Source organism: Geotrypetes seraphini, chromosome 2 (assembly GCF_902459505.1).
Source record: "Geotrypetes seraphini chromosome 2, aGeoSer1.1, whole genome shotgun sequence".
NCBI classification, from domain to species: domain Eukaryota; kingdom Metazoa; phylum Chordata; class Amphibia; order Gymnophiona; family Dermophiidae; genus Geotrypetes; species Geotrypetes seraphini.
In genome coordinates, this window is record NC_047085.1 from 481,657,331 (window position 1) to 481,683,080 (window position 25,750).

At 43.1% G+C, this 25,750-nt stretch overlaps 1 protein-coding gene across 2 annotated transcripts in view; it reads left to right on the forward strand.

Annotated features, from left to right (window-relative positions):
* ADCYAP1R1 (ADCYAP receptor type I) overlaps positions 1–25,750 on the forward strand; it is a 372,428-nt gene that overhangs the window by 28,303 nt on the left and 318,375 nt on the right. The window lies entirely within an intron of this gene.

Consider the following 25,750-nt stretch of genomic DNA (forward strand, 5'->3'; position numbering starts at 1 on the left):
ACTTATTGTGAACTGTTTTGGTGGCATAGAAAATATAATTGAGTAAAATAAATAAATTAGTACTGTTAATCTTGAAGAATAGATGACTTAGAGGGGTCTGATAGTGGGGTGGGACAAATCAGTGTCTCAACCCATCCCCATCTTCAATTCCCAATCGTTGAGGAATTTTGAGATCCACCACAATCACATATGAGTATTGATTAGTAGTCAAGAGGCAGGGGGAGGGATCTTTGAATCTACAGGGTCAACGGATCACTCCTCTTCTTCAGCTGGATGCTAAGGGGTTGGAGAAGGAGAGAACTACTCTCCGAGACCTTAGCTTGATGGCCGCAGAATCTTCCTACTCTTATTTTTTCACACACTGGCAGGTTTCTTATTCATAAACATGTAGAACACTAGACAGCAGGTCACACTTTCTCTAAGCCAAATGCCCATCTTACACTTTTTCTAAGCGAAATGCCCATGATAGAGAGCTTCAGTTTATGTACGTTGTAATATCTTGCATTAAACCTACCATTAGCCAAGGGTGAGCTTTAGAGGCATTGCATGTCATAGAAACATAGAAACATAGAAGATGACGGCAGAAAAGGGCTACAGCCCATCAAGTCTGCCCACTCTGCTTACCCACCCCCTGTCTATGCCCTAATGACCCAATTTCCTTATCTTGACCCTCGTAGGGATCCCACATGGGTATCCCATTTATTCTTAAAGTCTGGCACGCTGTCTGCCTCGATCACCTGCACTGGAAGCTTGTTCCAATGATCAACCACTCTCTCTGTGAAGAAATACTTTCTGGTGTCGCCATGAAATTTTCCGCCCCTGAGTTTGAGCGGGTGCCCTCTTGTGGCCGAGGGTCCCTTGAGAAAGAAAATATCATCTTCCACTTCGACACGTCCCGTGAGGTACTTAAATGTTTCGATCATGTCTCCCCTCTTCCTACGTTCCTCAAGAGTGTAGAGCTGCAATTTGTTCAGTCTCTCTTCGTACGAAAGACCCTTGAGCCCCGAGATCATCCTGGTGGCCGTCCGTTGAACCGATTCAATTCTGCGCACATCTTTACTGTAATGTGGCCTCCAGAATTGCACACAGTACTCCAGATGAGGTCTCACCATGGCCCTGTACAACGACATTATGACTTCAGGCTTTCGGCTGACGAAACTTCTATTGATACAACCCAATATCTGCCTTGCCTTAGATGAAGCCTTCTCCACTTGATTGGCAGTTTTCATGTCTGCACTGATGATTACTCCTAAATCTCATTCTGCTGAAGTCCTAGTTAAAGTTTGTCCGTTCAAGAAGTACGTCCTGCATGGATTTCCGCTTCCGAGGTGCATGACCTTACATTTCTTAGCATTGAAGCCTAGCTGCCAGGTTGAGGACCAACTTTCCAATGTAAGCAGGTCCTGCGCCATATAATTCTGTAAACTGCATTCACTTACTATATTACATAGTTTGGCGTCATCGGCGAATAGTGTTATTTTACCTTGAAGCCCTTGAGTCAGATCCCCTATGAATATGTTGAAAAGGAGTGGACCCAGGACCGAGCCCTGCGGCACTCCACTGGTCACCTCTGATGTTTTAGAAAGGATACCATTAACCACCACCCTCTGAAGTCTGCCACTCAGCCAATCATTGACCCATGCAGTTAGTGTCTCTCCTAACCCCATCGATTCCATCTTGCTTAGCAGCCTGCGGTGTGGGACACTGTCAAAAGCTTTCCTGAAGTCCAGGTACACGACGTCCAAAGACTCTCCCAAGTCCAACTTTCTTGTTACCCAGTCAAAGAAGCTGATGAGATTGGATTGGCAGGACCTACCCTTGGTGAATCCATGCTGACTGGGATCCCGAAGATTCCCTTCATTCAAGATCGTGTCCAATTTGCTTTTAATTAGTGTTTCCATGAGTTTGCACACTATTGATGTGAGACTCACCGATCTATAATTCGCAGCCTCTGCCCTGCAACCCTTTTTATGCAGAGGAACGACATTAGCTAATTTCCAGTCCAGGGGAACTTTCCCCTTACTTAGGGAGAGATTGAATAGCTCAGCCAACGGTTTCGCCAAGACATCGCTCAATTCTCTGAGCATTCTTGGGTGCAAATTGTCTGGTCCCATGGCTTTGTTCACCTTGAGTCTTGCCAGTTCACTGTAAACTTCACCTGGTGTGAACTCAAAATTCTGAAACGGGTCTTCTGTGCTTTGTGTTGCCTTCAACTGGGGACCGTGTCCCGGTGCCTCACAGGTGAAGACTGAGCAGAAGTATTCATTCAGTAGTTCGGCTTTATCGGAATCTGCTTCCACGTAACTTCCGTCCGGTCTTCTAAGGCGTACTATCCCGCCTGTGTTCCTTTTTCTGTCACTAATATACCTGAAGAAGGATTTGTCCCCCTTTTTAATGTTTTTTGCCAAAATTTCTTCCACTCGAAGTTTTGCCTCCCTAACTGCCATTTTGACCGCTGTAGACCTGGTCCTATATTCTACTTTTGCCTCTCTTTTCTCCGTGCGCTTGTAGGAGAGAAACGCTTTTTTCTTCTCCTTAATGAGGTGCGAGATCTCCGCGGTGAACCATTGGGGTTTATTGTTTCTTTGTCGTTTATTTACTGATTTTATGAAGCGGCTAGTTGCTTCATGTATGGTTGATTTCAGTGTTAACCACTTAGCTTCTACATCATCGGTCTCCGCTTGGTCCTGCAGCGTCTGATGGACGAAATCTCCCATGCGTCATCAGATTTCCATGGCTTTCTGTGTTTTTCGTTGAACATGAAAATTGAGTCATTGCTGAAGAAGGAAATTAAATAGTCTCAAATACACATATAAGTACATGTTTGGATCAGTTGCCTGTTATTCCAATACAATATATCACTACTCCGTATAATAGGGTCAGATCTTCACTTCTGTAACACCCTCTGGTTTGTTCACTGCAGGCAACACGGTACAACCAAAGGACTCTCTACAACAGTAATATATAATTTTCGGTGCAATTTCATGGTATTCGTAATACAAGCCAGGAGCCATTCATTCTGGGCTAGATCTTTAAACAGTTACCTTACAAACTAACAAAATATGGTAAACCAAGTAAGAGTGTATTTCAAGATGGAAACTATCCAGTGAAGTCTTAATCTTTGCCAAACAAACCCTAGGTTTTTCTTTATCGTGTCACGGATACAGATTTCATTTTTGTTTGGCCTTGATTTTTCCAATTTTCAGATTATGTTTGGCTTACTTCATAAATTAATTTTAATAATTTTTAACATACGTTTATTGATTTATTAGGTATTCATTTGTAAGTTAGCAGCACGTTTGAATGATTATGTGCACTGAATGCATGCTGAGCATGGATAATGAGACACCAGCGCACTCATAAAGCTGCAATTGCCAATTAAGCTGCTAGCTTTCACTCAAGGTGTGCAAAATAACAAATATATGGAAATGACGAATAACGCAAGGTTTACCAAAATAATTATTTATTGCTTTTATTTTTCCATCATGGACCTCAAAAGGCTAGTTGCGTTAGCGGGAGGTCGTTATAGTTGCCAAAATTCTGGCCTTCTGATAACGATCTCAACCCGATACTTCGAAGTTCCCCTATATATACCTTCAGTCCAGTTTGACATCATTGGCTGTCAGCCAATCAACCAACAGAGGCTGTACTTAAATTTAGACAAAGACCTTCTTTTTAACATGGAATAAAAGTTCCAGAAATCATAATTCTTTTTGTTTACATTCATCCTTGAATATACATTAACATTTTATACCATATTCAATATTCTTTTTGTCCTTCTTAAAACTTATTTCAGACAGTTTGTCTATGTATCAGGTAAACTGCTGAAATGTTCTCAGCCTTATCCTGGAGGAGGGGTACTCCCTCCTCCTGCTTTGAACAACTGACAGTTTCAAATTACACTGATACTCACACAGAAGCCTTTCTAAGAGTGGGCTTCATGTGCCCCCCTTTCTATGCTAGAGACTGCTACAGGTCTCTGATTCTAACTTAACCATTTCCAGATGCTGTGTTCAGGATTTTTCCTTAGTGTTCTTTCTATAAACCATTTCATTTTTAGTACATCTTCTTTCATATATATTTCTCATACATCCATCCAATCTTGCTTGGGGCCCCACATCCATACCCTGTATTTCATTCATATTTAATGCATGTTATATATCAGATTGGGATACGTAATCTAATATGCTCTTCCTAACCAGCCTAAGGCACATCTGGTATCAATTAGAACCACGAGGCTAAAAGCGGGAAAACCTGAACAAAGACTAGGGATATAGGCTGAACACAAAATGGAGTAAAGCCAAGCAGAAGACATAGAAAAACAGAGATGGAGTTCATATATATTCTGATTTCCTCTATGATCTAGCTTAATAGCAAAGTACATAAAAAGAATATTATTATGCTTTTCCTTAATATTATTCTGTAGTGTGTTTTTCTGGCCTTGGCTACATCCATATTCAGATTTTTATTCACCAATTTTTTGTACGCTTCTATTGGGTGTGGCCTTAACTAACACATATGCTTGTATCTAACTAGAGTTACCCAGAATCATATGAAAAGCAGGTGCTTTTGTAGAAAAACTCCACAAAATACTGCACCATCATGTCCTGACGTCCATTCCATTACCGTCCCATAGACATTGCCCCCTACTGGCCACGAACCACTATTCCTCAATGCCATGGTATTCAGCAGAACTGAGAAGCCTGAAAAGAGAATTTCGAAAGCTAGAAAGAACTTAGAGGAAATTGGGAGATCAAGCACTAAGACTAGGGTTATCAGATATCCGGATTTCCCCAGACATGTCTTCCTTTTGAGGACATGTCCGGGAGTCCGGATGGCTTTTCAAAACCAGGCACTACCACAGTGCTCTATTCTCAGGTATGTCCGAGAAACTAACGAAAAAAATTCCAACTGATACAAAACACTGCAGCAAAACTCATAAACTACAAACCAAGATTTGAACACCACTGTTTCTGATAACTACACTGGTTACCGATAGAAAACATAAGAGAATTCAAACTATGCTGCTTCACATTTAAAACGTTATACAGCGATGTCCCAGTAAGGCAGAGTGTATTCCACCACATGTGGTAATTGACCTTAGTAAGGCCCTTCCAACAAAACAACTCAGTTTGTATTGCTAATGATAACATGATAGTGAGTAAACGTGTCTCATCTACATTTAAAGGAGCTGACAAACCTTGTGCCATTAATATGATAATATGAAACTGAAGAGTATCAGAAATACCTAGGACAGGGGTGTCAAAGTCCCTCCTCGAGGGCCGCAATCCAGTCGGGTTTTCAGGATTTCCCCAATGACTATGCATGAGATCAATTAGCATACAATGAAAGCAGTGCATGCAGACAGATCTCATGCATAAGTCATTGGGGAAATCCTGAAAACCCGACTGGATTGCGGCCCTCGAGGAGGGACTTTGACACCCCTGACCTAGGATATCACATAGAGTTGACCATACCCTATCCCCAAATACCTGGAGATGCGTGCAGGAAAATAGCAAATATGAAAAAGTTCTAGCGGAAAGAAATGATGCCATGTTCAACTATTTCTGTATTTGGAAACCTCTTCTTACATATTGTGACAACTAACCCTTTTGTATTTACCAGTTGTTGAATACATGCTTACTTAGCTATGCTCATCTCAACACTATTTAGGCACATTCATTGTCTCATGTGCTATACATACATACCTTGTTGATGACGCTTCTGTATACTGTGAATTATGTCATCATTTACATATGTTGTTTATCTGTATTGTTCAAAATAAAGAAAAATTTTTGAACTAAAAAAAAACCCGTTATACAGTGATGTCCCTAATAGCTTCCCAAGATTTACTGAACTATTGGGTAGATCTACTGATCAATGCAACTCTAACAGCCTGATCCTATGATTCCCAATTCTGAAAGATATAAAATACAAGTTTTCAAGTTTCAAGTTTTATTTAAAATTTGATTAATCGCTTAATCATACTTCTAATCGATGAGCATAACTAAAAAGTTTTACAACATTCAGGGAGTACAATATGTAAAACATAGACTTGACGTACAGGACTAAAGGCTAGATTCACTAAGGACACCGATCGTGTCCCGACCACTTTGCGACCCGATTTTCCTCCGACCCGATTCACTAACCTCTGTGCCAATCATCCTCCGATCCAATCCGTGCATGCAAATGAGGGGAAACGACATGTAAAGTAGGCAGGCAGCTATTCACTAAACCAAAACTGGAACACCGACTGGGCTGGCCTATCAAGAAACAAGCAACTGCTGGGGTCCAGTCGCTCACGTCCTTTCCGATTGCTTCTCCTGCTCTCTGCCCCAACTCTCCTACTCTCTGCCCCGATCGCCGCCCTGCTTCTGCCCCGACTCTCCTTGCCTTCCCGGCAGTGCGAGCCCGTGGTTTTAACCCGCGGGTCTAAAGCAGGTTAAACCACGGGCTCACAATAAAGTAAGTAGCAAAAAAATAAAAAGGTGGATGCTACATGAATCATCGGGCTAATTAAAATGCATGAAGCCAAATTGCTTTGTCAGGCTGAGGACAACTGATCTCATTCATGAAGTCCAGCTCACAATTATATCAACAAGATCTGTTCAACAAAAGCAATGCAAAACGTAGCACTACGCCAAATAAACAGAATTCCCACAACCTTGAAGAAAAGTCGCTTGCGTTTGTGGAACTTTCGGGCAAAAACAAAAAAAAGTAAAGTTTTCTTTCCAGTTCTGCCGGACACGGAGGGCCAGCGCATGCGCAGACCATCTACAAATGGTGTAGTATAGCCATGTCTTATGTGTTTCTGGCTGCAGTTCATGATATAATATTTGACATTAAAAACAAAATTACAGGATTGACATAAATTACATCTACAGATGATCTGTGCATGCATCGGGATCGCTGGAGAGCGATCCGTGTGATCGGTTGGGGGCGTGATTCCGATCGCCCTCTTTGCATGAGGGCGCTTTGTGAATCAGCCCCCCGGCTACGGATCGGATCGCTCATGGATCGGATCCAAGGCCTTAGTGAATCTAGCCCTAACGGTACCAATGGGAAAGGGGGTTGAGAAATACAATATAAGATAGGAAAGAAGACAAATAGGGGAAAGACAAAAGGAGGGGTGTGGAGAAACGGAAAAAAAGACATCTTAAAGCAACTCATTCAACTACCAAATAGCAAAAGTGTGGAATTCACTTCCTATTGTAATGTGCACAACCACAGAATATACACCAGGGGTGTCAAAGTCCCTCCTCGAGGGCCGCAATCCAATCGGGTTTTCAGGATTTCCTCAATGAATATGCATGAGATCTATTAGCATACAATGAAAACAGATCTCGTGCATATTCATTGGGGAAATTCCGAAAACCCAACTGGATTGCGGCCCTCGGGGAGGGACTTTGACACGCTTGATATACACTGTTGTGTAAAAAGCTAAAAACATGGATTTTAAAGAGGTCCAAAGAGACTTACAAGTTTCAAGTTTCAAGTTTATTAGGTGACTTGATTAATCACTTAATCAGGATTTCTAAGCGATGTACACTTTAAAATTCACATTTGTTTAGGGGACAATACAATACGTACAAATACTTAAATAGGGCTAATTTACATTAAATTAACATTACAAAACAATGGGTAAGGAGGGAGAAATACAATTCTTAAAGTAAAGAGAAGACATTAAGGGAAAATACAAAGGGGTAATAATTAACAAAAGTATAGCAAAGTTAAATAAGACAATAAAATAGTAAAATTAAGTTGCGAAGGCATCTTTGAAAAGGAAGGTTTTTAACTCATTTTTAAATTTCCCAAACTCCTTCTCCTCCCGTAAAAAAATAGGGAGGGCGTTCCAAGTCTGCGGTGCAGTACAAGAAAAGATAAATTGTCGTCTCGTATTAATAATTTTTAATGAGGGAATAGATAATAAATTTTGTTCACTAGATCGTAAAATTCTCTTTGCAGTATATGGAATTAGAAACCTAAATAAAAATGCAGGGGTCTTATTATATAGGGTTTTAAAAGTAATTATACATAATTTATAAGTAATTCTGTGAATGACTGGTAGCCAATGAGCATTTTTGAGAAGTGGTGTTACATGATCAAATTTTTTAGACTTGGTTATTAATTTAATTGATGCATTTTGTATAATTTGTAATCGTTTTATTTCGTGTAACGCAATTCCTTTAAATAAATTCCTTACCCCCTCTTTTACTAAGGTGCGTTAACCGATTAGTGTGTGCTAATCGAATTAGCGCATGCTAAACGCTAACACATCCATAGACTAACATGCACGCATTAGCTTTTAGCGTGTGCTAATTCGATTAGTGCACCTTAGTAAAAGAGGGCCTTAGACTAATAACACAAGTCACCTGAAATAAAGACAATGTTAATGGTCAGCTGCTATCTTTGATATATTACCTCAGACTGTATGCACAATTTGATAACTCATGTAGCATATAACATTTTATATGGCGTGTGTACCTCTTTGTAACATGTTTAAATCTACACAGAATTCTATGTAGCAGGGTATAAGATTGCTCATACCATAACAAACATAACATGCTAGTGAATGAACAGCCTTAATCAAAAGAGTCTAGGATTCTGTTATACTTTACTGCTGATGGCTTCAAGCAAACATGGGCTTGTGGTTTTCGGTTTGTTGGTTTCTGTTTTCCCCAAACAGAAATCTCCCATCCCTTATCAGTGAGGAGGACTTTTAGGGGTTATTTTATAATTAGGTTTCCAGTTTATAAAGACACATTGGGGCCCATGTGCCTATAAAAACTAGTGCAAGCAGCAGAAATTACGCTTACCATGCAGGTCTGGCCACTTATACTTTCTCTTGAGGTGTAAATGTCTGCACCTAGATTATTAACATACATATTATTAACATATTTTATAAGTAATTATTTTACTAATGTACTGTATAAGCACTTTGGATTCAGCCTGTCTCCTCCATTGTATCCTGCCGCTGTGCCTGAGTTGGGGCTTGCTTTGTATGAGTGGTAGGGGCTGGAGAAGTGGGTTAACAGGGTCACCCTCGCCTGCTCTCCTGTTCCTTTCCTGCTACTGTTGCTTCTTTCCTCTGATCTGAAGGACCAGATCTCTAAAAACAAGTACAGTCCTATGTTGCATTTTTCATTGGCACTTCATAGAAGTGTCGGACCGATGGCCAATGTTTTCCTCGACTCGCATGCTCTTTACAGTGCAAAGTAAAGCATTGATCTTCCAGGACACAAAGGTGCCTCCAAACATCTCCTTTTTTCCTTGAACCCCACTATCCTGGTATACTTGGCCACTCCTATGAAATCCTTTTGATATCACAGGGGTACTGGCGGTTAGGCTGTCAGAAGATTCTGGTATGCGAGCGGTAGCACGAACAATGCTATTGCTACCATTTGCATCTGCAGTAGTAGGAGCCTCCTAATCATCAGATACCAGGCTTAGGATTGCCAGATTTCCTCTATTAAAAAAAGAGGACATCTGGTCCCGCCCTGTTTCTCCCCAATCCCGCTACATTCTGCCTTCAGCTCCGCCCTGTTCTGCCCCCCACCCCATCCACAAACAAACCTCCCCGAGATCGACCCTGCCCCAAATACTTCTTGAAAAGTTCAACGGTGTGAGCAGTATCTTCCACCACCTGCTCGCGCCAGCCTTGGCTCCCCTCTGATGTCACGTTCTGCTCCTGCAATTAGGAAGTGATGTCAGAAGGGAGCCAAGGTCAGACAAGCAGGAGGTGGAAGATGCTGCTCGTCCCGGTAAATTTTTCAAGAGCATAGAGATGGAAAGGCACTGGCGGGGGGTAGAGAGTGGAGAGGAGGAGAGGCACTGGTGGGGGGAGTGGGGTGCAGAGAGGAGGAGAGGCATTGGCATGGGGGGCGAGGCAGAGAAGAGGAGAGGCACCAGTAGGGGGGTGGAGAAGAGGAGAGGTTTTAGGTATCTGACCAATCGGAGTCTTAGGCTACTCCCAGTGCATCCCAGAATTACTACATGAGCCACTAACTCACATGGTAAATTTAATTTTGTGTTGCTGACAATATCATGCATTCCTGACCTGACCACAGCAACACAAGTATCTTATCCTAACACTGAGTGGGACTTAGGCAGGAGGGATTGGGCACCCTCCTGCCGGCGATCTTCAAGGGAGATTGGTGTGTGTGGGGGGGTTACGGCAGGAGGAATTGAGCACCCTCCTGCTGGCAATCTTCAGGGGGGTGTTCCGGCAGGAGGGATTGGGATCCGTCCTGCCGCATTTGTTCGGGGTGGACTGGCAGCCGCAGATGCAACTGATAAACTTATTTCGATAAGCTTAGCGGCCGCATCTATTTACAATGTAGGCCAGCATTTTGCTGGCCTACATTGTACGTGTCTCCAGGTGGACTAAGGAGACGCGTATGGCTGCCTAGGCTCACCTAAGGCTAGTTCCGGAGCAAACCACGCCCACACCTAGCCTTAGGTGAGCTTAGGCGGGCATGTGGGCCTCCATAGGTTCCTGGTGGCACCGCCAATGTAGGCGGCCAGACTTAGGAGCTTTTTTTTAAAAAAACGTGCATCCTGATTGGCTGGTTAGACAGCAGTAGGACGCCTACCGCTGCCTACAATCAGGATGTCGTTTGCAGAATCCGGGCCTCTGTGTATATGCGATTCAGGTGCCTTTTTTGGTAGGCACATTGCGACACCTACTTTTTTCTTAGTTAGTTTTTAATTGGTAATTAATGGTTCGGTCAATCGCCGTACCATTAATAGCCAATTAAAACACTTAGCTTAGGTGCCATTTTGAGACTCCAGACCTAATAGCATTAACACACATCGGTGTTTATTTTTTGAGCCCTTTTTTTTTTTTTTTTTTTTTTTAATTTTTATTTTTAATTTTTTTTTTATTGATTTTTTTTCATTTAACAACAAGTGTCATAAATTTTCATACAATTATCTTAATAATACACTTGATATTTCTATAATGTATTTTATACATAACATTTCTTATCTTATATTTCTTATGATTTTATATATCATATAACTGTAATTATTTTTCTTATAAAGTTATACAACATATATATTGTAATGATTTTATCAATTATTTTTTAAATTATTAACCTTTTTCCCTTCCCTTTATTACATTGTTTTCATGTAAGAATACCATCTATTAATAATATTTTATTTATAATTTATAATAAAGAGTATAAACCCCCTATTGAGCCCTATTCTTGATTTGAACAAATTTAAACTGGCATGTAGAAGTGCCTATCACACAAGTCTAAACCCTGATTTTGGAAAGCTGTGATATAGATGTCAAAATCAGAAATACATGTATATTGCAAAGGGGTGTGGTTAGCACATGTGTTGGGTGGGCCTATGTAGTAACCTGCATAGAGTGGTAGGAAAGTGTGGGATATAAATATTTGTTTTTTAAAGTAATACATTTCTTATTTTAGAGAGGAAACTGACATTTGGGTCTATCAGCATCAATATAAGGAGTTACACTTGCTGTTAGTGATCTGTAACCTACTGCTAAAATCGTCTGTAGTACCTGAAGATTGGAGGGTGGCTAATGTTATGGCAATTTTTAAAAAGGGTTCCAAGGGTGATCCGGGAAATTACAGTCCGAGCCTGACTTCAGTGCCAGGAAAAAGAACTGAAACCATTATAAAAACAAATTACAGAATACGTAGACAAATATGGCTTAATCAGGGGTCTCAAAGTCCCTCCTTGAGGGCTGCAATCCAGTCGGGTTTTCAGGATTTCCCCCAATGCATATGCATGAGATCTAAGTGCATGCACTGCTTTCAATGTATATTCATTGGGGAAATCCTGAAAACCTGACTGGATTGCGGCCCTCAAGGAGGGATTTTGAGATCCCAATGGGACTGAGTCAACATGGGTTCAGCCAAGTAAGGTCTTGGCTCACCAATTTGTTGCATTTCTCTGAAGGTGTGAATAAACACGAGGATAAAGGTGAGCTGGTTGACGTAGATTTTTAGAAAGCTTTCAACAAAGTTCCTCATAAGACAATCCTGAGGAAATTAAAGAGTCATGAGATAGAAGGCAATATTTTGTTGTGGATTAGGAAATGGTTATTGGACAGAAAACAGAGGGTAAGGTTAAATGGTCATTTTTCTCAGAGGCTAAATAGTGGCATGCCCCAGAAATCTGTACTGGGACCAGTGCTATTTAACATATTTATAAAAGATCTAGAAAATGGAACATGTGAGGTAATTAAATTTGCAGATGACACTAAACTGTTCAAAGTTGTTAAAATGCATGCAGACTGTGAAAAATTGAAGGTATACCCTAGGAAATTGAAAGACTGGGCGTCCAAATCACTGATGAAATTTAATGTGAACAAATGCAAAGTGATGCATGTTGGGAAAAATAACCCAAATCATAGACCACCTTAGGGTCAGTGCCGGAGAAAAAGAAACCTTGTATCCAATGTGCGGCGGCGGCCAAAAAAGCAAGCAAAATGCTAGGAATTATTAGAAAAAGAATGGTACATAAGACAAAGAATGTTATAATGTCTCTGTACCATTCCATGGTATGACCTCACCTTGACCACAAGTCGAGTAGTGGAAATGTCCAATACAGACTGGTGGACTAAGGATAATTGGAAGCTCCGTACTGAATGCTGGAGCACAGTCAATTCCAATTGTGCTTCCAATTATCCATAGTTTTGTACCCACGACTTGAGTTGATGCCTTTTTGTGGACCAATCTATTTGTATCAACTATGTGATTTGTAAGACTTCTAAGGCATGCCATCTTGGCCGAAACATGTACATGTCGAGTCATTGAGTTACTTTTTGGATGAATTAAAGGATCTTTTTGGAATACATCTGAGTCCACCAGTCTGTATTGGACATTGCCACTACTTGACTTGCCATCTTGTGCTTGTGGATTTGACTCTCGTGTGTTATACTTCATGTGACCTCACCTTGAGCATTGCATTCAATTGTGGGTGCCATATCTCAAAAAAGATATAGTGGAATTAGAAAAGGTTAAAAGAAGAGCGACCAATTTGATAAAGGGGATTGAACTGGAGTACTGCGTTCAGTACTGGTCGCCGTACCTTAAGAAGGATATGGCGATACTCGAGAGGGTCCAGAGAAGAGCAACAAAAATGATAAAGGGCATGGAAAACCTCTCATATGCTGAGAGGCTGGAGAAGCTGGGGCTCTTTTCCCTGGTAAAGCGGAGACTTAGAGGGGATATGATAGAAACTTATAAGATCATGAAGGGTATAGCGAAGGTAGAGAGGGACAGATTCTTCAGACTGGCGGGGGCAACAAGAACTAGAGGGCACTCTAAAAAAATTGAAGGGAGATAGGTTCAGAACAAATGCCAGGAAGTTCTTCTTCACTCAGAGGGTGGTGGACACCTGGAATGCGCTTCCAGAGGAGGTGGTAGAGCAGAGTACGACTTTGGGTTTCAAAAAGGGACTGGACGAGTTCCTGAAGGAAAAGGGGATCCAGGGATACAATTAGAGGGTTACTATACAAGTACAAAATGCTCTAGAGTAATAGATCACTACAGGTCATTGACTTGGGGGGCCACCGCAGGAGCAGACTGCTGGGCATGATGGACCTATGGTCTGACTCGGCAGAGGCAATGCATATATAAAGGACACTAAATGAATAGGGAATACATGATTTAGGTAAAGGATCACTTACAGGTCATGGATCTGGGGGGCCGCCACGGGAGCGGACTGCTGGGCATGATGGACCCCCTGGTCTGACCTGGCAGAAGCAATGCTTATGTTCTTATGTTCTAACTCTCATATGAGGAAAGACTAAAGACTCTTCAGCATAGAAAAGAGATGGTTGGTTGAGAGGAGATATGATTGAAGTCTACAAAATCCTGAGTGGTGTAGAATGAGTACAAGTGAATCAATTTTTTACTCCATCAAAAATTGCAAAGACTAGGAGACACTCGATGAAACTACGGGGAAGTACTTTTAAAAGCAATAGGAGGAAATATTTTATCGCTCAGAGAACAGTTAAGCTCTGGAACGCATTGCCAGAGGAGGTAGCAACAGCGGTTAACATAGCTGGTTTTAAAAAAGGTTTGGACACGATCCTGGAGGAAACATACATATCCTATTGTTAAGACAGATGTGCTTGCACTAGCATCAGTCGCATAAAATGTTGCTACTATTTTGGTTTCTGCCAGATACTTGTGACCCGGATTGGCCAGTGTGGAAACAGGATATTGGACTAGATAGACCATTGGTCTGACCCAGTATGGCTATTCCTATGTTCTTTTGATTGTCTGATTCAGCAGTCCACTGGAGGGATTAGGGGTGCTCACTTCCTAGTCTCCCAGTGTCTTGTTCCTTTTTTACTCCCTCCCAGCAATACCGGGAAGTGTTATAAGACTCTGTGCGAACTTTGTGGAGAAGTGGAGGGGCATTTTCGAAAAAAGCAAAAACCATCTAAGTCCAACTGGGACGTTGCCAGCTCAATGTCCAAAGTTGGAGGTACAAAAAATGGCCATTTTCAAATGGCATACTGCTGGACATCCAAATATAATTGGTGGAGTGTGGGGTGTCATACCTTGATGCATGCAGTGGTCATCTGGTCTGTTTGGGCACCTTTGTGGCACTTAGACCCTTCTAAAACAGGTTTAGTTCCCAAATGTATACGTTTTGTCCAGGATGTCTTGCAAAATGTTTGATTATCGTAGCAAGATGTCCATGTCTAACCTGCCCTTGAGACCACCCAAAGCCTGCCCATAACAAGCCTCCACCATGCCCATCTCGTGCTCTGAATGTACAGAGGCTAGAACACCTCTCTAGATGTACAGAAAGAAGGTTTCGATTATCGGCACTTGGACGTCCTGGCGATTTGGATGTCCAAGTGCCGATTTAGACTGGCCCGGAACTTCCTCTCTGCCATCAGAATTGACGTCGGGGTGGGGTGGGGGGCTAGGCTTGTAGGCCCGGCGCTTGTGCAGTGCAGTCGCTGCAGGATCTGGCTTGTTGCTGCGTTGGGGAAGCAGGGAGAAATCCTGGGCTCCGAAAACGGGACATTTGGGGTTTGCTTCGTGACAATGGGACAAGGTAATTAAAAACGGGATGGTCCCGTTCAAAATGGGATGTATAATCCACAGGGATTCATGTGTTCTGAAGGAGCCGGTTACAGCAGAGTTACTAGATGTCTGGATTTACAAGGACATGTCCACTTTTCGGAGGACTGTCTGGATGTCTGGAGGTTTCCTGGACTGGAGGTAGTTTGTCTGGGTTTTGGACTCACTCTCTCCAGTACAGCTCCCACCCTAGAAATAAATATGGCTCTCTCGTCTGCCTGTCCCCACGCCCACCTACCTCTTCCAGCGCTGTAATTTTCAAACTTCAGATAGCTGACAGCCAGCAGTGTTAGTAACATGAATTTGCTGCTGTCGGCCTGCCCCAGTAGCCTTCACTCTGCAGCAACTTCCTGTTCCCATATGGGCAGGATTCTGAAGAGTGAAGACTTCCAGGGGAGGTCGACGGCAGCAGGATCATGTTGCTAATGCTGCCGGTTGTTGGCTGCCCGAAGTTTGAAATTGCAGTATCAAGGAGTTATGTGGGGACATAGGAGAGACTCGGGGGAGGGGGCTGGAGAGAGATAGAGAGGCTACACTGGGGAGAGGGCAGGATAGGGGTGAGACTAGTGGGAGGCAGGAGCGGGGCAGGGCATTTTGGGTGGAGCATGGCTGAGGTCAGGGGTTGGGGGTGGACAGGGTCATGTGTCCTCTTTTTTTAGTTTACAAATATGGTAACCCTTTATTACAGAGAACTATAATATTACACAAATGTGTAGTCCAAGAGCAAAATCTTACCTTTTAAAGACACAGTCAATGAATCTATATATTCTATTCTATATATAAAATCGGAGGTATGTATGTGTGTATGTATGTGTGTGTGTATGTGCTGCGATCACGCAAAAATGGCTTGACTGATTTGAACGAAACTTGGTATGCAGATCCCTCACTACCTGGGGTGATATGTTCTGGGGGTCTCGCGGCCCACCTGCACACGTGGGCGGAGCTACAAACATAATATCGGATTTCACCCATTCATGTCAATGGAAAAAATGTAAAAAGCTGCCATTCTCACAGTAATTCAAAAACGACTTGCCCGATTTGAACGTAACTTGGTATGCAGATCCCTCACTACCTGGGGTGATATGTTCTGGGGGTCTTGCGGCCCACCTGCACACGTGGGCGGAGCTACAAACAGAAAATCTTATTTCACCCATTCATGTCAATGGAAAAAATGTAAAAACCTGCCATTCTCACTGTAATTCAAAACCGGCTTGACCGATTTGAACAAAACTTGGTATGCAGGTCCCTCACTACCTGGGGTGATATGTTCTGGGGGTCTCGCTGCCCACCTGCACACGTGGGCGGAGCTACAAACAGAAAATCAGATTTCACCCATTCATGTCAATGGAAAAAATGTAAAAACCTGCCATTCTCACTGTAATTCAAAACCGGCTTGACCGATTTGAACAAAACTTGGTATGCAGATCCCTCACTACCTGGAGTGATATGTTCTGGGGGTCTCGCGGCCCACCTGCACACGTGGGCAGAGCTACAAACATAATATCGGATTTCACCCGTTCATGTCAATGGAAAAAATGTAAAAAGCTGCCATTCACACTGTAATTCCAACTATAAAACACTTTCTATGACACTATAACCACTAGGGACATCATTTCTATTCTACCACGGACACCATACATATAGAGTTTGTATGTTCTAACTGTGTTTGTAACTGTTTCCTTCATGCACCCCAGTTCATAATGTTATTACATTACATGAGTACTCACATATCCTGAACTAGGAACACAGGTTCCATTCTGAACCGGGAACAAACTACATGGAGTTTCTTTTCAACCTGAGTTTCCACATATTGAGTTGTTTAAATCAATACTGAAACTTTTGAATGCCACTTATTCCAACAGATCTTCCTTTTCAGTTTAAGAGATTGCAAATTCCAGTGAGACTTGCATTCTCTATCACAATCAACAAATCACAGGGACAGACTATTACATACTGTGGAGTGGATTTAAGATCCCCCTGTTTTTCCCATGGACAACTCTATGTTGCTTGATCAAGGGTGGGTTCACCCAAGAATTTATATGTTCTTGTTCCTGGAGGTGAAACTAAAATTGTTGTTTATAATCAAGTTTTGTGTTAGTTGTATTGTATTCATTTTGTCAAATATTTCACATTATAATTTGATTATTGTACTTTTTATAAAGCTGTAAAAAAATAATTTCATTCACCACTATAAAGTATCTTTATTTCAATCCATTTACTGTGTTATTGCTATAATTAAATACCCGTGCAACGCCGGGTCATCAGCTAGTATTCTATACAAAACATGCAGCCTGCCTCCATGAATAGAGGGGCAGAACAAGCAAGACGTGTGTGCTAACACATACATCTGTATTTTAGTGCTCTTTACCACAGTTCCCAAAGGTATCATGCTACACAGCACACAAAGTTCAATCCAGGGCTCTAAAATGAGCCAGTTCGGGTTTTCCCACCTTTCTTTTCACCAATTCAAAACTCCAATGGAGAGAAATTTGTAATCCACAGAAAATCTTTGCATTCCATATTCCTTCCTTAGTCTTCAAAGACTTTAGAGTTTTCTGTCCTCAAACAAATCTAATGGCATGGCTCCCACTCCAGTGGGGCCTGTAGCCCACCTTCCACTTCACAGATCCTTTAACACTGTGGCCTTCCACTGGGCTAATTAAACAATTTTATATCCTTCACTCACTGGCATCTGCTTCCGTGTCCATTCTTTTTCTGGGCTGGACACTCCCTGCTCCAGATATTTCATGTCCTCCGGTTCCTTCAGGAGCTATCAGCTCTGTTTCTGCTCCCTTTTTAATGGCTCAGCAGTATTTGCTTGAACCCGTAACTAGGATGACTCTTCTCTTCAGCCTCTCCTTTGAGGCACGATGTATTTCTTTGTAAGAGAAGGGAATTGAGTCTTCTCTCTATCACGCCCCCTCCCTGTCAGATGGTGTAAATCAGTATTTCCCAAGTTGATTCTGGAATACCCCCTTCCCAATCAGGTTTTCAGGATACCCATAATGAATATGCATGAGATTTTTTTTGCATATAATGAAGGCAGTGTATGTAAATAATTGTTGTGGATATCCTGAAAACCTGACTGGCAAGAGGGTACTCCAACACCGATTTGGGGAACACTGGTGTAAATCAATTTTTATCAAAGGGGTAGGAGTCCAGGGCAGTTTTCCATTTTCTTCATAATTTTTAAGGGTTCCTGTCTTAGGGCTAATAGCTTTCCAACTCAGAACCTGCTCCCTAAAGGGGGTTTTGGGGACTACCTCTTGACCCCATTGACATAGTGAGTGTTGATGCTCATAAAATGGATGTTCCAACCACATATGACCATTCCTGGATATATTATAGGGGAAGGGATTTGGTAGACTGCGTTTCTACGATTACAATCAAATCAGTTTATATATTATATACAGGTATTTATTTTGTACCTGGGATAATGGAGGGTTGAGTGACCTGCCCAAAATCACAAGGAGCTGCTTAGAGAATGACACGGGGACAGATTTGACCCCGTCCCCGCGGGAACTACGTATGTCCATCCCTGTTCCCATAAGTTCTGTCCCTCTCCCATCCCTGCAAACTCTGTTCTCCTATGCACATGCTTCAAACACTTTAAAATCCTAAGTGTTCGAGGCTTGAACAGATAAGGACAGAGCTTGCAGGGATGGGGCAGGAACAGGGATAGAACTCGAAAGGGATGGGATGAGAATGGAGCTAGACCTTGCGGGGATGGGGACAAAACTGTTCCTGTATCATTCTCTAGGCCTAGAAGTCAAACCCAGATCCTGGATTTTTAGGCCCCTGCATTAACCATTAGGCTGCTCAGCAGATCCTGTTCTAAAACACTAGGGATGTTTCAATCTGTGACGTAGCGAGGATGAAAGGTTTCCGGGATGGTGGCGCCCCTTCCACAACCTCTTCTCTGCCCCTTGCCCCCATCTACTCCTTTTCCGCCCCACCTGCTGTGCGCCTCTTCCCTTCCCCCCATACCTCTTTAACATTTGTAGCACAAGCAGCAACCCTCAAACTGCTGCTCATGCCAGCTTCGGCTCTTCCTCTGATGTCACTTCCTAGGTGCGGGTCCAGGAAGTGACAACAGAGGAAGAGCCGATGGCGGAGCGAGCAGCAGGTTGGGGTTGCTGCTCATGCCGCAAATGTTACAGAGGTACAAGGAAGGATCACGTGCATGGTAGTTGGGGGGGGGGGAGGTGGAGAAGAGGATGGGTGCTGGTGCCCCCACCAAGATGGCACCTGAGGCGGACCGCCTCTCCTCCCCCACCCTCTCCCCTTATTATGCCACTAGTTCCAATTCCTATTCTTATATTCTATGTTTAATGGGAAAATAATAATAATTTTATTCTTATATACTGCCAAAGCTATAATAAGGCGGTTTACCCTAAGAGGTGCTGGACAATCAGTGAAAAGAACAATACAAATCACCAGAAATATATACAAGATAAAAAGATAAAATTAAAACAGTGAATCCTTAGGTTACAAATCGATCAAACAGTTGCGTTTTTACTAATTTTCTAAAACTAAAATAAGATGGAACGCACATAATAATATTACCCAACCCATGATTCAGTTTACCTGCCTGGAAAGCAAGAGTTCTGTCCAGGAATCTTTTATAACGACAAGCCTTTATTGTTGGGTAATCAAATCTAGTCCTCAGTTTATATCCACCTCTCATTCTGATTTGTGATGTGTATAAATGTATCGCTTACCTTCTGTTATTACTGTCGGTTTTTTATTTCTTCTCATAAGAACATAAGAATTGCCGCTGCTGGGTCAGACCGGTGGTCCATCGTGCCCAGCAGTCCGCTCACGCGGCGGCCCTCTGGTCAAAGACCAGCGCCCTAACTGAGACTAGCCCTACCTGCGTACGTTCTGATTCAGCATAAACTTGTCTAACTTTGTCTTGAATCCCTGGAGGGTGTTTTCCCCTATGTCAGACTCCGGAAAAGCATTCCAGTTTTCTACCACTCTCTGGGTGAAAAAGAACTTCCTTACGTTTGTACGGAATCTATCCCCTTTCAATTTTAGAAAGTGCCCTCTCGTTCTCCCTACCTTGGAGAGGGTGAACAACCTGTCCTTATCTACCAGGTCTATTCCCTTCAGTAGCTTGAATGTTTCGATCATGTCCCTTCGCAATATCCTCTGTTCGAGGGAGAAGAGGCCCAGTTTCTCTAATCTTTCGCTGTACGGCAACTCCTCCAGTCCCTTAACCATCTTAGTTGCTCTTCTCTGGACCCTTTCAAGTAGTGCCGTGTCCTTCTTTATGTACGGCGACCAGTGCTGGACGCAGTACTCCAGGTGAGGGTGCACCATAGCCCGGTACAATGGCATGATAACCTTCTCCAATCTGTTCGTGATCCCCTTCTTTTTCATTCCTAGCATTCTGTTTGCCCTTTTCGCCGCCGCCGCACATTGCACGGATGGCTTCATCGACTTGTCGATCAGAACTCCCAAGTCTCATTCCTGGGAGGTCTCTCCAAGTACTGCCCCAGACATCCTGTATTCGTGCAGTATGTCTGGGGCGGTACTTGGAGAGACCTCCCAGGAACGAGACTTGGGAGTTCTGATCGACAAGTCGATGAAGCCGTCCGCGCAATGTGCGGCGGCGGCGGCGGAAAGGGCGAATAGAATGCTAGGAATGATAAAGAAGGGGGATCACGAACAGATCGGAGAAGGTTATCATGCTGTTGTACCGGGCTATGGTGCACCCTCTTTCCCCATTCTGGCACCCAGAGTGTACCATACGTATATTTCATTGAACGCTATAACCAAAGTAATCCTAACATGATAGTAAGAATGACGTTCTGAAATGTGCTTGTTTTCAGGTTACAGACACTCTAGAAACAAAGAATCACATGAGTCATAAAGTGAGCTCGGTATTTGAACTGAATATTAAATGTGACTGCAATGCAGGTGTTTTAACTGTCTACAATAATTCAATCAAATCTATTTTCAAAGCTCATTCAGTTCTTGAGCATTTTCATGGCATACAGTTGCCTGCCCTTCATTTTACCCTTTATATATTAGAGAAAAGGTTTCAAATGCACACACAGCACATAAACAACAAAATAGGCCATCAGGTATGTTATGCGTGACAAACTTGCCTGTTCCTTTGAGACAAAATGGGGCAATTATGTAGTAGGATGTCTACGTGAAATGTTTTATCTTATAAAGGCTCCCTAGGCTTTCAAAATTATCTAATAGGATGTAAATTTATAAAGGTTTCGCCTTTTATAAAAATGTGTGATGGTATAAACACATATAAGTCAAAGCCCTCTTCCTGGGCACACTATGACAGGGATCTCAAAGTCCCTCCTTGAGGGCCGCAATCCAGTCAGGTTTTCAGGATTTCCCCAATGAATATGCATGAGACCTATTTGCATGCACTGCTTTCATTGTATGCTAATAGATCTCATGCATATTCATTGGGGAAATCCTGAAAACCCGACTTGATTGCGGCCCTCAAGGAGGGACTTTTAGACCCCTGCACTATGATGACTGAGCATCTCCTGTACCTGGCATCAGGGAGGCATGTGACAAAGAAAAAGTGCTCCATCGATGTCCCTGTGATGTCACCAAGGTGTGAAGATCATGGTGGTTTGGCGGGCTTCGAAGTGTTGCTGTTTTAGCCACCCACTCACCTGTCCTATTGTGTTTTAGAGCAGTGGTTCCCAACCCTGTCCTGGAGGACCACCAGGCCAATCGGGTTTTCAGGCTAGCCCTAGTGAATATGCATGGAGCAGATTTGCATGTCTGTCACTTCCATTATATGCAAATCTCTCTCATGCATATTCATTAGGGCTAGCCTGAAAACCCGATTGGCCTAGTGGTCCTTCAGGACAGGGTTGGGAACCACTGTTTTAGAGAGTTGGTTAGTCTGTTGAGTTGTTGATCCTTATTGCAGATCTTGTGGAGTTTAAAAATGGTGAGCGGACCATGCTTCCATGGCTTTTTTGAGACAGGTGATTCACCAGAGGCCTGGCCTACTTCCTGGATATCTTTCAACCTAGTGTCAACACAAGCTAGCAGATATATGCTCGAGTCCTGATACCACCAGGTCCACCCAAAAACTTAAACTATCCTTCCCCTCGCTAAAAGGTATCCTCTATGCGGGAAAATTGGGGAACTCTCTCTTCTTCAGAATCACTGAGATTTGGAACAACCTTACTGCCCCACTACAGACTCTGGGCTCCTTACAACTATTCCGAAAGCACCTGAAAACTAGGCTATTCACAAAAATGTAATGCTCTCTTCCCTCCTATACTCAACCTCCAACCCCATTATGCTGTTCCTTCCTATATTAAGCTCTTGTAAACCTTAAGAACATAAGAACATAAGCAGTGCCTCCGCCGGGTCAGACCATAGGTCCATCCTGCCCAGCAGTCCGCTCCTGCGGCGGCCCAAACAGGTCACGACCTGTCTAAATCACCAGAAGGGGCCCCCATACCGCCTTGGTTTCCCTTCCTAGCCCTCCGGTCTTGCACATGCACGACCTGGGTTTCTATACTTATTTTCTGGTTGGCTTTCTCAATATCCCATGATCCCTTTATCCTTCAGGAATCCGTCCAGTCTCTGTTTGAATCCTTGTACCATACTCTGCCTGATCACTTCCTCCGGTAGCGCATTCCAAGTGTCCACGACCCTTTGGGTGAAGAAAAAATTTCTTGCATTCGTTTTGAACCTATCTCCCTTCAGTTTCTCCGAATGCCCCCTCGTACCTGTTGTCCCCTTCAGCCTGAAGAATCTGTCCCTATCCACCCTCTCTATGCCCCTCATGATTTTGAAGGTCTCTATCATATCACCCCTGAGCCTCCTCTTTTCCAGAGAGAAGAGCCCCAGCCTATCCAACCTCTCGGCGTATGGGCAGTGTTCCAGCCCTTTTACCAGTTTCGTTGCTCTCCTTTGGACTCTCTCAAGTATCGCCATGTCCTTCTTGAGGTGTGGCGACCAATACTGAACGCAGTATTCCAGATGTGGACGCACCATCGCTCGATACAATGGCATGATGACTTCCCGCGTCCTGGTTGTTATGCCCCTCTTTATGATGCCCAGCATCCTGTTGGCTTTTTTCGAGGCTGCTGCGCACTGTGCAGATGGCTTCAGTGATGCATCCACCAGCACACCCAAGTCTCTCTCAAGTCTGCTATCTCCCAACAATGCCCCCCCCCCCAATTTGTAGTTGAACAACGGGTTCTTTTTCCCTATATGCATGACCTTGCATTTTTCCACGTTAAAGCGCATTTGCCATTTGTTTGCCCAGTCTTCCAGCTTGTCTAGGTCCCTTTGCAGGTCCTCACACTCCTCCCTGGAGCTAACTCTCCCGCACAGTTTGGTATCGTCTGCAAATTTTATAACCTCGCACTTTGCCTCCTTTTCTAGGTCATTGATAAATATGTTGAAGAGTAACGGCCCCAGAACCGATCCCTGTGGCACACTGCTCGTGACTCCCCGCCAGTCAGAATATTGGCCCTTTACTCCGACCCTCTGCAGTCTACCCGACAACCAGTGCTCGATCCATCTGTGCACATCCCCTCCCACCCCGTGGTTCCACAGCTTCCTAAGCAGCCTTTCATGTGGCACCTTGTCGAAAGCCTTTTGAAAATCGAGGTAAATGATGTCGATGGGTTCCCCATTGTCCACCCGACTGCTTATTCCCTCAAAGAAGTATAGAAGGTTCGTTAAGCACGACCTTCCCTTACAGAATCCGTGCTGGCTTGTTCTCAGTAGGCCATTCCTCTCGATGTGCTCACAAATGTCGTCCTTTATCATAGCTTCCACCATCTTCCCTATAATTGAAGTCAGGCTCACCGGCCTGTAGTTCCCGGGATCACCCCTCGATCCCTTCTTGAAGATAGCTGTGACATTTGCCAATTTCCAGTCCTCTGGTACCTCTCCAGTTTTCAAGGATAGGTTACAAACATGCTAAGCTCTATAATTATGGGGAGGATGCCGTATATAAATATAAGGTTTAGTTTAGTTTATATGAGGAAGGCTCAAAGTTACATGGTATCCCATGTTGACTGGGCTGACACCAACTAGTCAGATAGCTAAAAGCAGCTGTGGCCAATGATTACGGGAATTCTGTACCCATGAAGAGAGTAGATCAGATCTCAAAGAATTCTGGAATACTAATTACTGGGCAGTATCCTGTATTGCGGTTGGTATTCCACTGTTATGATCGTTGATTGTTCAATAATGCTGTGTGGCCTACTTTTGCCAGTTCCTCTGGTCTTAGATCAGCCTTCATTGTATTTTAAAAATATCATGCTTTCTTTGGGGTTACATTGGTTATCCACTCATAAGGTTGGATATGCCTTAGATATGTTATTCATTTCATTAACTTCCAGTATAGTCAATGCAGCTAATGGTCTGTCCATTATTCCTCTGATATGATCAGAGGATAAATGTAGTGATATGGTCAGACCATTATATGATTGAGTTTAAACTTAATTTCAGGGATGTCGTAAAGATAAGGGCTACTAGACAAGAGGGAAAATGGATGAGATGTGCTCTAGACAAAGGATATATTTTTCATCTCAGCTAAGTTTATTTTTTAATGAACCTGATTGCAAAGATGTCTCTAATATGCTGCATTTTTGGAATACTCAGTTTGCAATGATAGCTGAAATCTTAAGAACATAAGAAGGTGCCTCCGCTGAGACAGACCAGAGGTCCATCTTGCCCAGCGGTCCACTCCCGCGGCGGCCCATCAGGCCTATTGCCTGAACAGTGGTCCCAGACTTAAATTGAGATATTCCCATTCTCCTTGGAAGTGCTTTTTTTTTTAGGAAAAAAAAGTACCAGTACTCATTCAGTGCAACGTAAGGGGCAGGGTCACTATCTATGGACCCACCCTTATAGTAGTTGCACCCCTTTTACTAACCAAGAAACATATAAAAAGGCATCATTGAAAATATTACACCAGTCCCTAGAATGACAACACAACCTTCCACAATCTCTTCCTCCCCCGCCACAATCCTGAGCATACCTGCATTAAATATTAAAGTAGGTAAAGAAAAGTGCTGGTATGCTGTGCCAGTGTGTACCAGCACACACAAAAAAGCCCTGTTCCTTGGGTATTGAAAAATAGAAAAAAATATGCATGCACTTTTCTGACTTATCTATATAAATTCCAAGAGAACTTCTTGACTTTGGAATTTGTATTGTGCATGCATATTTTTCTATATAATAAATGTTATTGTAAAATGGTATCGAGTATGGAGAAATAGTTTGTACTCTTTAATGTCCTTTGATTGTCCAGTGATGAATGCTTTTTCAAGTGGTGAAGGTCTTTAAGACGTTTAGAAAATAGGTATAAAACAGATACTTTTTTTTTGGAACTTCCATATAGTTATCGCGTGAACTTACAGCAGCCATTCGGAAAGCAGCGCGGGGCCGAGCAGGAGAGCGTAAAGCTTGCTCCTGACGGCCGCACTGCCGATTTGTTTCACCGCTGGGGAAATGATTTGCTGGCTGGACACTGGACCACCAGGTAAAACAGAAGCAAAGGCGACGGCAGGCAGGCGGGCGGGCAGACCAGGGAGGGGGGTTAAAAAAATGGTGGTGTGGCGGCAGCTGGTGGGCGGGTGGATTTAAAAAGGAGGGGCAGCAGCGGGCGGGTTTTACAATGGTACAGGGGGAGGGTAACAAAATTTGTA